This window comes from Lonchura striata, chromosome 2, assembly GCF_050655825.1.
Source record: "Lonchura striata isolate lonStrDom1 chromosome 2, ASM5065582v1, whole genome shotgun sequence".
Classification (NCBI taxonomy): Eukaryota; Metazoa; Chordata; class Aves; order Passeriformes; family Estrildidae; genus Lonchura; species Lonchura striata.
In genome coordinates this window covers 113,451,920-113,467,097 of record NC_140704.1, presented here as the reverse complement: position 1 = coordinate 113,467,097, position 15,178 = coordinate 113,451,920, and the positions used below count along the sequence as shown (strand labels likewise).

At 39.1% G+C, this 15,178-nt stretch overlaps 1 long non-coding RNA gene across 5 annotated transcripts in view; it reads left to right on the top strand.

Annotated features, from left to right (window-relative positions):
- Positions 1–15,178, top strand: part of LOC146768377 (uncharacterized) — a 95,385-nt gene that overhangs the window by 45,316 nt on the left and 34,891 nt on the right. For all 5 annotated transcript variants that reach the window (XR_014952889.1, XR_014952893.1, XR_014952891.1 and 2 more), the window contains exon 2: positions 161–15,178. This exon is cut by the window's right edge. This is a non-coding gene — a long non-coding RNA (uncharacterized LOC146768377). The remainder of the gene's footprint in view (positions 1–160) is intronic.

Sequence of the window (15,178 nt, the reverse complement as noted above, 5' to 3'; positions counted from 1 at the left end):
CACCCACAGCTTCTCTGGGCAAACTGTTCCAGTGCTTCCCCACCCTCAGAAAATTTCTTATGTATCCAATCTAAACTTACTCTCTTTAGGTTTAAAGCCATGCCCTTTAGTCCTATCACTACATACCCTTGTAAAAAGTTCCTCTCTAACTCTCTTGCAGGTCCCCTTCAGGCACTGAAAGGCTGCTATAAGTCATCTCCTGGAGCCTTCTCCTCTCCAGACTGAACAACTCCCACTCTCTCAATGGGAGAGGTGTTCCAGCCTTCTGATCACATTCATGGCTCTCCTCTGGACCTTCTCCAATGGGTCCACACCCTTTTTATGCTGAGGGCCCCAGAGCTGGATGCAGCACTCCAGGTGGTGTCTAACAAGGGCAGGCAGAGGGGCAGAATTATCTCCTTTGACCTGCTGGCAATGCTGCTTTTGATCCAGTTCAGGTTGTGGTTGGATTTTGGGGCTGCAAGTGCACATTTCTGGTTCACGCTGAGCTTATCAACTAACAGCCTCAGGTCTTTCTCCTCAGGGCTGCTTTTAACCCATTCTCTGACAAGCCTGCATTTGTGCTTGGAATTGTCCTCATCCATGTCCTTGCACTTTGTAGTACCTTGCACTTTGCATTGTTGCACATGGATCCACCTCTCAAGCCTGTCCATGCCCCTCTGGATGGCCTCCCTTCCCTTTGTTGACTGCACCACCCAGCTTGATGTCAGCAGCAAACTTGCTGAGGGTGCACTTGATTCCACTGCCCATGACACTGACAAAGATGTTAAACAGTGCCATTCCCAGTACCAACTCTGAGTAATGCCACTCATCAGCAGTCTCCACGCAGACATCAAGCCGCAGCTGACCACACTTTTTTCATTTCTATCCACTCATCCAATTAATTATTGACCAACTGACCCATCCATCAAATTCATATCTCTCCAGTTTAGAGAAAAGGATGTTGTGCCAGACAGTGTCAAATGCTTTGCACAGGTCCACGTGGATTACATCAGTTGCTCTTCACTTATCCACCAACTTTATAACCCTGATGTAGAAGGCCACTAGATTGGTCAGGCTTGGTTTACCCTCATCACAATTTCCAGGAGCATCTGGTCCATGGTCTTGCTGGGCATTGAAGTAAGACTGACCTGTAGTTCTTTAGGTTTTTCTTGTTTACCTTTTTAAAAACTGGGGTTCTATTTCCCCTTTTCCCACAAGTGACAACTTCACTGGATTCTCAGAACCTCTCAAATATAATGGATAGTGACTTAGCCACTTCCTCGTCCACTTCCCTCAGGACTTGGGGATGTATCTCATCAATTCCTGTGGATTTCTGCACCTTCAGGCTCCTTAGTTGTTCTTGAACATGATCCTCTTCTACAGCTGGAAGTTCTTAATTTTCTCACTTCTTGCCTTTACTTTCAGTGACTTGGGTGGTGTGGATGGAGAACTTGCTGATGAAGATTTAAACCAAAAGTCCTTGAATACGTCTATCTTCTTCATATCTCAGGTAACCAGATCTCATTTCCTTCTTGGGATGACCCACATTTGTCCTCATCTTTCTTTTATTACTGACTGACCTTCAGAAGGTTTACTTGTTGCCCTTTATGTTCCTGGAGAGTTTTAATGCTGTTAGGGATTTAGCTTTCCTAACCTCATCTCTGGCTGTTGGGACAATTTCTCTATGTTCCTCCCAGACTATCTCTCTGTATGTCCACTCACTGAAGACTTCATTTTTTTTTTGTTTGAGTTGGTCCAGGAGCTCCTTATTCATCTACATAGGCCTTGTTCATCCACATAGGCCTTGCCCGACTTCGTTTTCATTGAGATGCATCATTCCTGAGCTTGGAGGAGGTTATCCTTGAATATTAACCATTGTTCTGGATCCTCTCTTCCCTCCAGCATTTTATTCTTTGGTGCTTTATGGAGCAGATGACTGAAGAGGCCATAATCTGCCTGGAGGCCAAGGCAGGGAACTTGCTGTGCACCCTCCTCACTGCTGTGAGGATCTCAAATGCCACAAAGTCATGGCTGCCCCAGAGCTTCACATTCTTTGCAAGTCCCTCCCTGTTTGTAGGACAAAGTCCAGCAGCACAACACCTCTTTTTGTTGGCTCCTCTGTCACTTGGAGAAGGAATTATCTATTGGCACCATTCCAGGACCCTTCTGAATTGCTGTGTTGTCCCTCCAACAGATATCCTGGCAGCTGAGGTCCCACCATGAGCACCAGAGCTTGTGATGTAAGGCTGCTCCTACTTGTCCATAGAGGGTCTTATCTTCCAATCTTCCTGGTCTGTAGCAGACCCCCACTACAAAACCACCTGTCCCTGCCCTCCTTTTAATCCTGACCATTAAGCTTTTGGTTGGCTCTTTATCCATGCCCAAGCAGAGCTCCATGCACGCCAAATGGTCACTGACTTAGAGTGCAACACCACCTCCCTGTCTTCCCTACTTGTCCTTTCTAAAGAACCTGCATGTTTCCCTTCCCCTTCAACACTCCAGTCGTAGGAGCCATCCCAGCACACCTCTGGTCTCCATTATGCCAATAGGATCATAGCCTAAGGCATATGCACATCTCTAAATCCGTTTTTAAATTCTTTCTGAAAGAGAATTTGTGTTTAGTCACGTTCATAAAAATCACAGTGTTAATAATTTTTTTATAATAGTAGCAATATTATTAATAATGGTAATAGCAGTGGGAAATCATAGAATCACAACAACCTGAGTTGGAAGGGTTATTCAAGGATCATTGAGTCTAACTTCTGGCTCTGGAAACATGAAAATTTTTGTGTTGTGTGCAATAGAATCTTTCTTTAAAAGAAAAGTTTGGGGTTTTTTTTCCCCTCTAAGCAATTGCTCAGTTATTTGAAATGATTTGAAATTGCTGAGACTTGAAAAGAACACCAAACAGAACCAGAAATGGAAAGAATCCATTAAAAAAATCTGTCAGAATAAAAGAATACCGAATATCTTGGATTATGGGACCAGGTGCCTATAATAGGCTTATAGGAGAACTTTGTATATTATGAATGTTATTGGTTCCCTCTGTGTGAAACACATGGTTGTCTAAAATAAGTTAATAGTCTTCTTCTTAACAGCTGTCAAAAAAGCTAAAAGAAAGGTAATAAGTCAACCTTGCTCTGCTGGTCCAACTGGATTTAGCAAGCGGCTGAGGACGGTGATGCAGTTGGTAGTTTGGTATGGAAATTGCTAAGTAAGCAAAAAGCAGACTGTCATTGTCTTTAATAGACACTACTCTTTCCACTTATACCAAATCCATAGATTAGAGGGAGGAACAATGTTTCTAAGAATCCTCTTAAAAATCAGTCACGATTTATCATGAATAAAAAGCCAATACTTCAAAAAGAAACTCTACCAAACCTTCCAGCTCCCACTATGGACACTATGTTGGCTATTCTTTGCCATTTATCATCAAAAATGGCTGGAAAATCTTATCTGATGCATTTTTAACTCTTGTCACAATCTTAGAGTTTTTCATTTTATGGAAAAAATTAACATTTTACTGTAAAGCTTAAGTGGTTTTAAAAAAGGTAATTAAAACCTTCATATTTTTCTAAATCACATCTGATTTTGTTCCTTACTTCAGAAAAGTATACAGTTAATGCTCAACCAGTTTTTGAGTAGGAGGAAGGAAAAGTTTGAGGAATCTGCAAATAAGTAATATGTGGTGGATGCTGGGAGATGAAACTTTTTCCTGGGGAAGAAAGACACCACCTTCACAAAAGATGGCACTTGGATAGTGTCTCTGCACAGACACAGAATGCAAAACTAGACAGCTGGACCACCAACACCAGCGGAAGAACATTCTTGAATACCAGTTTTCACTCTCAGTTGTGATTTTCCAGATGCTTCTCTTGGTTGTCCTGCCCCAGCTGGTGCAAAGTTTGGTTGTTCAGAGAGCAGGATGAATGAATCCTCTCTCTGTGCTGGTCACTGTTGCCTTTCATTAAGCTACCGCACCAATTTCCTTGCAAGCACCTTTCCTTTGGGGTGTGGTTTTAAGAGCAGTGGCTGCGCAATAAACTCCTTCTCCTGTCAGCCTGCTGAGTTAGGTTGCTGCACCAGAGGAAGCAGTTCATAGTTTTAAGGCTAGAGGGGACCATTACAATAATTTTACTTGCTATGCATTAGAAACAAAGTACATAATTCATAATTCTGGTCCTGATGCAAGGCTTTTGCATGCTGGATATTCCATTGCTCCCCATGGTTATTTGTTTAATGTTTATTTTACTTCCATCCGAAAATTGGTACTGCATTTATAGCTTGTGTTTTTCTAGTATACAGATTTCAGCTTTGGATTCTTGCTTAGTTTACTGAAGTTAGAGAGTCTTCTAATGACCAAATTTTCTACTCATGTACATAATGGCCCATGCAAATATCTGTGGACCTTTCTGCCCCCAGTCACAAGCTGTAGCACCAGCAACAGGTGCAACTTGCTGTTCCTCCTGGAACTCATGAGCTGCAAGTCATTTTCCTCAGTCTCTGTTTGCAAAAGTCATCTCCATCTTTTAATCAAGAACTGCCAGTTTTCCTCTTCTTTGCATCTAAAATAGGCAATTAGATTTAAATACATAGATGGCTGATTACATGCTACCAACAACAGACTTTGAGAGGAGAGAAGTAAAAGAAGTGGTCAACAGTCATTCAAAAACTCTTTGTAACTGGCTATCGATGTAAGTGACAAAGAGTGATTGATGAGGGGATGTTAGACTTGTTATCCAAACACTCCTATGCTATTCCCTTTCTATCCACCATAAATCCCTTGAACACAAGGCCTCACTGTGCTTTGCTCACCCTTCTCCTTTCCTCATGCAATCAACCCTTCACTGGAAAGGTGATCCCTCAGAGAAGATACTTTTCCCAGAAGGAGGTAACCAGAAAGGCAATATGCATGTCTGAGGAGGAGTAGTTGTGGGGTTGTTTTTTTTTTTTTTTTTTTTTTTTTTTTGTTGTTGTTGTTGTTGTTGTTGTTGTTGTTGTTGTTTTTTGCATCCTTTTACTTCCTAAACTGAAATCCATCCAGCTGTAGGAGCATAAAATTTAATTTTCTCTAAAGAGGAAAGAAGCTGAGTAGGCCCAAACCATTCCCAAAATCATTTGGATAAAGACAGTGCAGTTTGGGATAAAAAATAAGTAAAATAAACCTGATTATTTCTGTAAGAAAAAGATATTGGGACAGTCTAGATATGCCTTTCTCATTTGTAGAGGGGAATGCACATACTTTAAATGCAAATTCTGTGTAACTTGCTTTCCAGGACAGAAAAGGAAATGAAGATGGAAGAAAACATTGGGATTTCCCTGGCTAATTTGGAGAACTATTTAGCTTATTTAACTTTGAACACTTAACTTGGGCAAAGCAAATAGGAGCACTGCCTCCCTGGGCAGCCACTGGAGAGGAAGTGTCCTGTAGATGATGAATCAGAGCGTCCAAATTCTCAATTACTTATCTCCTCCCAGTGAGTACAGAGGGAACACAGGGTGATGACATTCAGCAAGACAGAGCATCAGCTGGAGACCTACAGAGAGCTGGTTTTTCATCCCTCTGTAGAAATACACTGTAAATGTATTTCTCCACTTATGCAAGTTATTCCACATGGTGTGACTATAGAAAGTGTTGTATGACTTAAGTGAGCTGCATGGCAGATCTACTTCTAAACCTTGTTTTAAATAAATTCTTCAGCAGCTTTTGCAGTTATCTTGCAACATCAGATTGAAATTTTGGCTAAATTAAATTGGCAAATACACAAATGAATGAATCACTCTTAAGTTTGCAATACAGGCTATTTACACACAGTATTAGCTGCAAATTGGTTGCCTTGTCATCTGCAAAACTTTGTAGACACTTAGCACAGAGCTACAGCTGATGCCTAAAAAAGCAGAAGATTCTGTGGTTAGGGAGTACTTCTGGCTCATTCCCTCTCCTGTTACCCTTCCCCTGTGATACAGAGTCAGATATCTGCTTATGATTCAGCTTCAGAACTTATACTATCCATTAAATGGAAAATATTTTCCTTTTCTAGAGGAGTTGTTAGAAATCATACTGGAGTCAAGCACCATCAGGGTGCAATCTGGTCAGGTACAAGATCAATTGTTCATCCATTAAAATATTTTCAATCAAAAGTTTTGCTTGGTGAACACAAGTTTTCAAGCAGTTTTTATAACTGCTGAAACTCTTACTCCTTTGCAGCTTCTTTCATCTTTCACTTCATGACTTTATAGCTCTAATTCATCAAGCAGGACATGTAAACTTCCAGAGATAAATGAATACCATGCATTCCATCAGGCTCATGCTCCACGGTCCTTTCAGTGCCTTAAACACACAACAGTTTCAAAGCTTTGACAGCTGGCTGGAAAGAAGCCTCAAGGCTTATGCTGTGTTTAGTTATGCTACCAGCCCTCTTCTGCATATCTTGCAAAACAAGCTCTGGTGTCTATGCTGCAGCTGAATTTACAAGCCACAGAGGTCTGAGAAGGCAAAGGAAAACCTATCATGTCATTTGCAGATTACAAATTCAGCCAACAAGGAGACATTCATGTCTCTTAATCTAGGAAATTAACCATACAAGCCAGACCAATGGTAGCTGAAAGTTTTCTGGCTTAGAAACTGTATGTGAGTTGAAATGCGCTGAATTTGAGCATGCTTTGAGACATGGACAAGAGGAGGATGAATCACTCCTGAGAGCTGGCATAATTCAAACAGCCCTGGCTGGTGTCAGCAGTAGTCACTGAACCTGAGGGACAGCTGAGCTCCTGGGTGAGGGGAAAGGAGCCTGCATGGCAATTCTGCAGCGGTATGCAAGGCAGAGGAAGTTCGAAAGAGTTGTGCCTGCAATTCCTGCATGTCTGGTTGCCACAGCTCTGTCTCTCACAAGGTTATGTCAGTAGTCTGCAGACACCCTGAAGATACACAGGTGACTGAGGGCATGGCATTGCACTGGAATCCTCTGTTGGGAAGGTTATCTTCACCAGGCACTGCGCAGCATTCTTCCTTTGGGTTGTGTTGTGGTTTCATACAGTAAGAGTTAAAGCACTGTTTCCCTCTGCAAAACACAGTCCTGCCTTTCCTCCTGTGAAGAGTCCCATGCAGCCAGAGGAACAAGTTGGGCTTGCAGGTTGTGTATATATATCAGCCTTTGAACTGAACTCTACCTCCAGTTGCTCCTCTGTCAGTTAGAACAAGTCTTGCCCTTCACTGGAACTAGCTGGGAAGTTTCATTGCTGATGCAGAGGAAAGATGACAGTTCCAAGAGAAATTTCCCAGAACAACAGCAAAATGCCAAGCGAAACAATTTTTTATTAGTGTAATCATTAAGTCATCCTTGCTTTCAGAAGACAAACATATTCAGAAAATAATTCTTAGCATACTTCTACAATAAGGAAGTTCTTCATTGATAAGTTCTTTTTCATTGATAAGAACTGAGCTACAGCTTTAAGTAATACATTCTATTTAGAAGTCTAAGCAAGATTAAAAACCATTTATCAGGTTTATTGACCTTTTAATTTGAAATAAAAAAAAAAGTAACAGGACTTTTCTGCAAGAGAGAGGTACAGTTTTCTTGCATTTGTGGGAAATATAAAATAACAAGGCTAAAAATACAAACAAATGAGTCTGCTGTGAAAATTGTGATTTTGCTTGTTTTCCCTAAAGCAAAGGCTTTTAAGGCAGTTTCTGAAACAAATGTTTGTGAAAAAAATATTTTACGGAGGAAGATACACTAGCAGTAAATTTGGTTGAGAAGAGCAGAGGAAGCCTGTGAAGCGAGAAACAACAGTTCATGTAGAAACTTAGTTTTAATAAGATCAAGTTTTGCCCTGCTGTGTTTTGAAACTATCTGGAAGAGCCTGTTGCCTTCCACAAAGAACAAACACAGCTAAAATTACTAACGCAATGACTCCACTTAACAAACAACTTAATACCTGAAGACTTTCTAACTGGGTGTGGAGGTGTAATTTGCTCTTTTGGCTATTTCTGCTTGGATGGCAGCCAGTGTAAACTCCCAAGCCAAGTCATCCTGATTTAAAAGCCATTTTCTGAAGCTCTCAGTTCCCATGAAAGCCTAATATCTATTTAATACTGGAGTTTCAGATACAATTGAAGCACTTCCTATGGAGGTTTTTACTAAGTCCATAGTAGTAGAAGAACAGACATGCTTTTGAACACAGAAAAAATATGCAGTACACTTTGTTACTTCTAAATTCATAAAAGGAAATATTTACAAATTGACAGTATCTATTTATCTGTGTTAGATCATAAAGCACATGTACCTGCATTAAATTATTTTTTATGTGAAGGTTACAGTGTACTTGTAGTGTCTTTTCTCATAAGGTGCCATTAATAATTTTAATAGGAAAAAAAATCTCTGTGATAAATTCCAGCTGCTTTTGCATTGTCAGAAAAATATTGTGAATATTTTTATGTAGATGCAGTAACCCAGTGTAAAGGTAAAGCTTTTTATTTGTAAGTAAGAAATCATGTACATTTCTGTTTACCATTTTTTAAAACAATCTTGGAGATATTTTAACATGTGAATCCTGAAAAAGTTTCACTGTGCAATTGTGTTGATTTTTTTCCCAATAAATCGGATTAATTTCCACTCATCAAAGTATGATGAGCACAGGGAAACACTGACCCACACCAGCCACCATGAAGAAATCTAACTCCACCCCAGCCATATCATGTACAGTGGCAGAGTTTCATCTGGCATGTGAAATGGGCAAAAATTTAATTCAAAAATACAAGGATTTAAATAAATTTTTGGAAAGGCTTTTATGCAGCTAACTAGACAAAATTTTGTATCACTCAGCTAGGTCTGAATGGTCTGTAAAGTATTTTTGGCTTATCTACTCTAGTCTCAGTGAAAGCTCAAGGTAGAGAGAAAACATATTTCTGAAAGTATTGCTCTTTAGTGAGAACGGAGTGGAAGGAGAAGTAAAGAGCTGGGCTTCCTCCCTTCTTTGTGTGGCAGTCACCAGACATGAGTGGACACTGAGGCAAGACACGGACACGCTGCCTCTGCAGAAGGGTGCAGAGGAAGGATTTTGTTCTAGCGATTGACCCTGCTGTGTCTGGGCACAGGCCAGTTTATACTCCCTGCTACACTCAGGGCTCTTCTACAAGTCTACAAGTCTATTTCAGAAACAGAAGGAAGTCATAGGCCTCATTTCCACTCAGTTTAATTTTGCTCTTTGTTATATATAATATTTTCTCCTTGAAATAATTATTTTAATCTGGATAATTACTGAGAATAGGAGGTCAGTAACACTTGCCATCAGCTGAGGTAATGCCTCTCAGCTACTCCAGTATTTTTTTGCTACACATTCTGACATGTTGTCTTCATATCTCAGTCTTCAAGCACATCTGGAGGGCAAAGTGGCCGAGGTGAAAACAAAACCACAGGTATAATACTGGCAGTCGTGCAACCATACGAGGGATGAGCTAATTCTGCTTTGGCAGAATTCTACCTTGGCTGGGGCCAGGGGTAATGCAGTGGATCTCTGACAGCTGCATTTTTGCCAGACAGAACTGATAAATTTTTTTTTTTTTTGAGTGAAATCCTGCATCAGAAAATTCCCAGCACAAATAGCAGGCCACCAGCACCAGTGTAATTTAATCTGTGCTAGTATTGCAGATGTTGTAGGAGCAGAGCACATTCAACAGCAACCGTCCTAGCTTTACTGAGGTTGTATACACATTTTTACAGATCTGATGGTTAAAGTCTTCCTGACTTATCTGTTAACTCAAGGAATGTTTGTGGTAGGAACTAAAAATAATGAGGGTAAATTGCAATACTAAAATTAAGCAGTAAAAATCCCTTTTGAAGTATTGTGCTGTAGGACTAGCTTAGACTAGTTTGGTCAGGTTTAGGAAGTGTGAGAAGATGGAGAAGCTGAAAATGTGGTGAATCTCCATTCTGACATGACAGAAAAGGCATTTTACCCATCTCATCACTGAGAGATGTAAGACTGAGCAAGACAGAGACAAACCCTCGAAAGGATTTTGATGTGGAAAAAAGTGTGACAAGCAGGTAAGCTAAGTATTATTCATACTATTTCGACATTTTCCAAGATATTTTCTCCTAGGTGCTTTTTTTTTTTTTCTAGCTAAGTAGTATGTGTGTTATGGAGCTGGATGGCTGCTGGGTGCCTCTGAGAGGAACACACTGGGAGAGGTACAGGGAATCCAGGCCAGCCTCTTCAGCTGTCAGGTTCCTGGAGCAGAAGCCCAAATACAGAACACTGGTCTGAAGGTTTCTGCTTCAGCAACCTGACAACCAAAAGCCTGTGCTACAGCAAGGAGAAGGTCCTGTCAGACTGGAAAATATGTTTTGCATACAAGAAAATGGCCAAGAAGAACTAGGGGGTAGTTTGCAACATTTAGGTGTAGCCGTTACTAAGGAATGATATAAATTCTTCCAGGAGGAAGCACAAGGGAATGTGCCCACATATTGCTTTACCTTGCCATAGCAATGCCATCCGGCATGAGGTGCTTTGCCCTGCTTACCCAGGTGTGAAAGGCTGGACTCATCCTCTCTGAAAAGCCTGTTTTTTTTCTGAGTAGATGGGATTGAAGTAGCGCTTGTCTTCCTCTGGGGACAGAGTGAAATTCCCTCTGGGTCTCCCAGCGACTTTGCAACAGCAACCTGTAACTCTTCTCTGCTTTTTCTGATATGAGTCTAGACAAAGATTTCCCATGATCTTTAAGCTTAATGGAACCTTTCCCTGATTTCAGTATGATCTCAAGTGTTTGTTACTAAAAACAGTTTTAAAAATTTAATTTTTTTTAAATTAAAAAAAAATTGATTATGTAAAAATGGTTGATTCATGCCTCTGTATGTACAGGGACATGGATGGATGAAACCCTTGTCCCTTCTTTTTTATGTAACCAGTCAGTCTATACAGGCATAGATAATAACTACAAGGAATAAACTGGAGGAAAAAAACCCAGCAAAAAATAAACAAAACCCCTTGAAGACAGATAGAGGCTCCCTACAGTGCTCATTTCACATTGTGAAGAGAATTTTAAAGTATGCAGAGGAGATAAAACTTCTGTGTTGTGGCTCCTTTTACAGTGCCTGTGTTAGGTAAAATAATCTTTGCAAAACAAAGAATGAGGAAAAAAATACTCTAAGTCCATAATTACTTGAATGCAATGCTTATAGTAGTTAATGAAGGCCAATAGCATGAAATGCTGAAAGACATCCAAGGGGGAAAAATATTCTTTTTAAGTTTTACAGTTCAAGAGAAAAACCTGGGAAATGCTCGAACCAACTACTATCACAGAGCATACTCCCAGTTATGTGCTGAAAGGTCATATGTGGCACTACTGCTAAACTAGCACTTATAATTTCATGGTTGTGTTCTAGGGTTTTGCATGCATTTAAGACTGTATATAGGTTTAGCCAGGGTGCTGCCACCTTCAGGAATCAAATTTTGTGTAAATTTAAGGTAACTGCAGCTGTAAAATGAAATAATTCTGGTGGTAATCTCAGTTTAGATAATTTGTCAGGCATGTAAACCACCTTATATCCCCATTGAATTCCCTTTTCATCTGATAGTCCATCTCTGAATTTATTCTTTGTTGTCTAAGGGTAAGAAATTCTAGGGCAATCTAAGGCTGGTTTAATTACTGTGCCAAGGGACTGGGTAAGGGTGTGCCATGTTAAGCAGACAGCAAAAGGGTATATGAATGTGTAAATCACAGTCAATCAAAACCTCTTTTAAATTAGTCCCACTCCGTGTTTATATTCTACCAGATGGATCAAAAGGGTTAGATGTTCAATTATGCCTTGGAGGCACATACTGGAGTGAAAAAATGGTGTAGAACTGAAATGCACAAAACACGTTTTTTCCATCCCTTTGTACTATTAGAACTTTTTAAATGAGTCCTGTACCACATTGGAATGGAAAGGGAATGTTTCAGAATTTTTTTTGGAAGGTCATTCACATCAGAATAGTAACTATGGTAGCCCCTTAGTTAGTAGACTTCGATAGAATGTAAAATATGCTAATTTCATTCCTTGTTTTGAATTATTAAGAAAAAAGATTTGTCCCAATGTCTTTCTATTTCAGGAAATAATCTAATCAGTTTGCTATTTTAAACTGTACTTTGCTCTGATATTACTTTTGTTTGATGTAAGAGTGAACCTTACAAAAACCCTGCTCACAGTATCAAAAGAACAATATTCATTTGTGTAACTTTTGATGTCTGAGGTGTAGATGTCTACATCTTGAGTTAGTCACACAGGTAACCCAGGGTCACCTAGACACCATCTGTAGTCAGTCAAAGTAGAATAAATATAATCACATACTGAAATATTAATCTGACCAAATGTAGGGACTGAGTTTAGGATGAGACATATCCATCAACTGTTGGCCAGATCTCTGCTGGCTGTAAAAGAGCCCAAGCTCGTATCTTTGTGTCGCTATAGTAAACATTAATTTAGTCAGATGAGTCTCAGGCAATTCCCCACATTACCCAAATTTGAGGGATTGGTTATGATACTTACCTTGTGTGCCTGGGAACAAGGATTAAGTATTTCCTTAACCAATTTTCTCCCATCCTCCTAATCAAACAGACCTCACCCACACTGTAAAAACAATTAGATACTTTTTGGTCATCAAGCCTAATTGTATTTGATTAATAAGATCTTTACAGGATATAGCTTCAACTTGGGTTTGTGAACAAGTATTGTCGAAATTATTTCCCTCTACCATAAATTTTTCTTTAGCTGAAATAAAAATGTTGCATATATATACAGATATAAATATGTAATTACTTATTTTTTCTATAAATCTTAGAAATTGGAACTTCCTTATCTGAAACTTAGTGAATGTCAGAAAAAAGGCTTTTAGCTTATGAAAGGTATTTTTCCTTTTATCAAAAGTAGAAATAATCCTCCCTTATTTTCAGTTTTTAAAAATTTAATGTAAAGCAGTATTATGCCATCCATGTATGATAAAGTTTAAAGTTATTATAAAGGAAAAATGTAAACACAATGGAAATTATTATTATTACTGTTTTTTAGTCAGTCCCATCATATAGTCTCCATTTTCCAGACAATATAGTAAAAAGCCTCAGCAACTCCCGAATATCCTTGTGTGTACCCTACACATCTTATCTGCTTCTAACATCTGATGATCACAGCTTTATAATTATATATTGTTACCTAAAATAAGACTTTGCTTTGAATTACTTGAAATGCAGCATAAAAGAACTGCAAGCTCCAAATGCCTTAATGACTTGGCTTGTTAGAGTATTGAAAGGCAGTCTGGAATTAAATTCATTATGGGACATGCATTTATGTCGTGTCCAAGACTACACCACAAACCCAAGAAAGCCCAATTTAACTTCATACTCAAGTCACAGGAATTTTTTCTTATGACTTCAGTACGAATTTTCCTGGATCCAGAAAGGAAAGGGAGAATGCTATTGGATATCAAATGCTTCATCTTGAGAGAAATCCAAGACAGATACAGAACAGCTACTTTTGACAGAAAGGGAAGAGCCTTAATGGTGTAAATACATGAATTCAGCCTCACCTTTAAATATTTCCTCTTCTGAAGCTGAAACAAATGTGTTACAGTGTAAGTTTTCATATATTGCCTTTTCCTTTATAATTTGACTGCAACTACTGTTGTGGCAGTATGGCACCTCAGGTATAACTGCATTGGTTTTACTCTTAGTGACTGAATTTAAGAAAAACAGTGTGAGTGAAGATGGAAATGGCATAGGAATCCAACCAGCTGTAAAACCTGTGGAATAATATCAATTTTATTTCTAGTATCATTGAATAGGAAGAAATTTTTTGTGCAAATTTTTTATTCTCCAAAACCAAAAGATAATTTTGTTGCCTGGCTGAGCAAAGCATTAGGCAAGGGAAAGTGACTAGAAGTAGGAATTTGTTCCCATGTCAAGTGTGGCCAGTGGTGCCTTTGGGGAGCTCTACCTCTCAGCAATGAGAATGATGGGAGGGATGGTCCAGGAAGGTGAAGGTAGGGAAAGAAAGCTGGGCAGGCACATTGCCCATGTTGAGGGCCTGGGAGATACTTACAAATATAAAAAAGATCTTTGTTTTGTCTCAGAAAACTTTGCCTTTGGATGGAGGCATTTTCATGGATCCACTCACAGTTTCACTTGTCCTGAAATTATCTTCCTCCTCTTGTACTCTCCTCTTCCTGCAGAAGTTTTGAACAAGTTATGATTCCTCCACCAGGTCTCCTCTTCTTTGGACTAAGCAACACAAGTTCTGTCAAGCTGTTATCACAGGCCAAGTTTCCCAGGCCTTTGATCAATCTTGTTTCTCTTGTGTAGGCATCTTACAAACATCCCACAGTCATATCTGAGATTAGGAAGTCAGAAAGTTGGGTTCTATGGCTTACAAACAGTGCTTCTGTATATATATCAGATATACCAGGATAATGATAATTTTGTTGTTCCTACAGGCTGTTTTTCTTCAGTAGTTGAAAGCCTTGGATCCACTTTAGCTTGTGATCCTCAAAAAATTGGACCTATTCTGTATTTTTCTTGCTTAGATAGCCATTGTCTAGCTCTTATTCCTAAAACTAAGTATTTTTTTATACAAAAGCAGAATATTTTTTTACATAACTTGAGTCAAATTATTACCTTTATCAAAATTTTAAAACTGCATGTATTGCTGAATAATCGTAAAACCAAACTTACTGTTGTGACACAAAAAAAAAAAAAAAAAAAATTGTTTCCATAGATAAAAATTTTCTGGTAGTAAACTTCAGCGTGTATTTTGTGTTTGCATCTGTTGATGTGAGTTGAATGTGGGAGTACCTGAGTATGTAAAAATTATGTTAATAAATTGCTGCTAGTGTTTGTACAACAGTATGCTTGTTGCAGCTTGGGTTTCATAGCATTCCACTACATAGGTATCAGAGAATTCCTTACTCTTTTCAGTACCTATTAACCTTGTTTAGAAGTGCAATGCATCTGAACATCACTAAAAAAAAAAGGAAGAAAAAGGAAGAGGAAAAAATGTTTTCAGTCATTATAGTTTTCTGGAGGTGGAATACATTTACAATTTAAACATAATATTATTTTCATTTGGATTTTTGAAGAAAAAAGAAAAATAAGGGCAGTCAGCAAAGTGCCTGGAGGTAGATTTGGATCACTAAATCATTCCTCCTGGACTTCATTTAACTGTGCAAA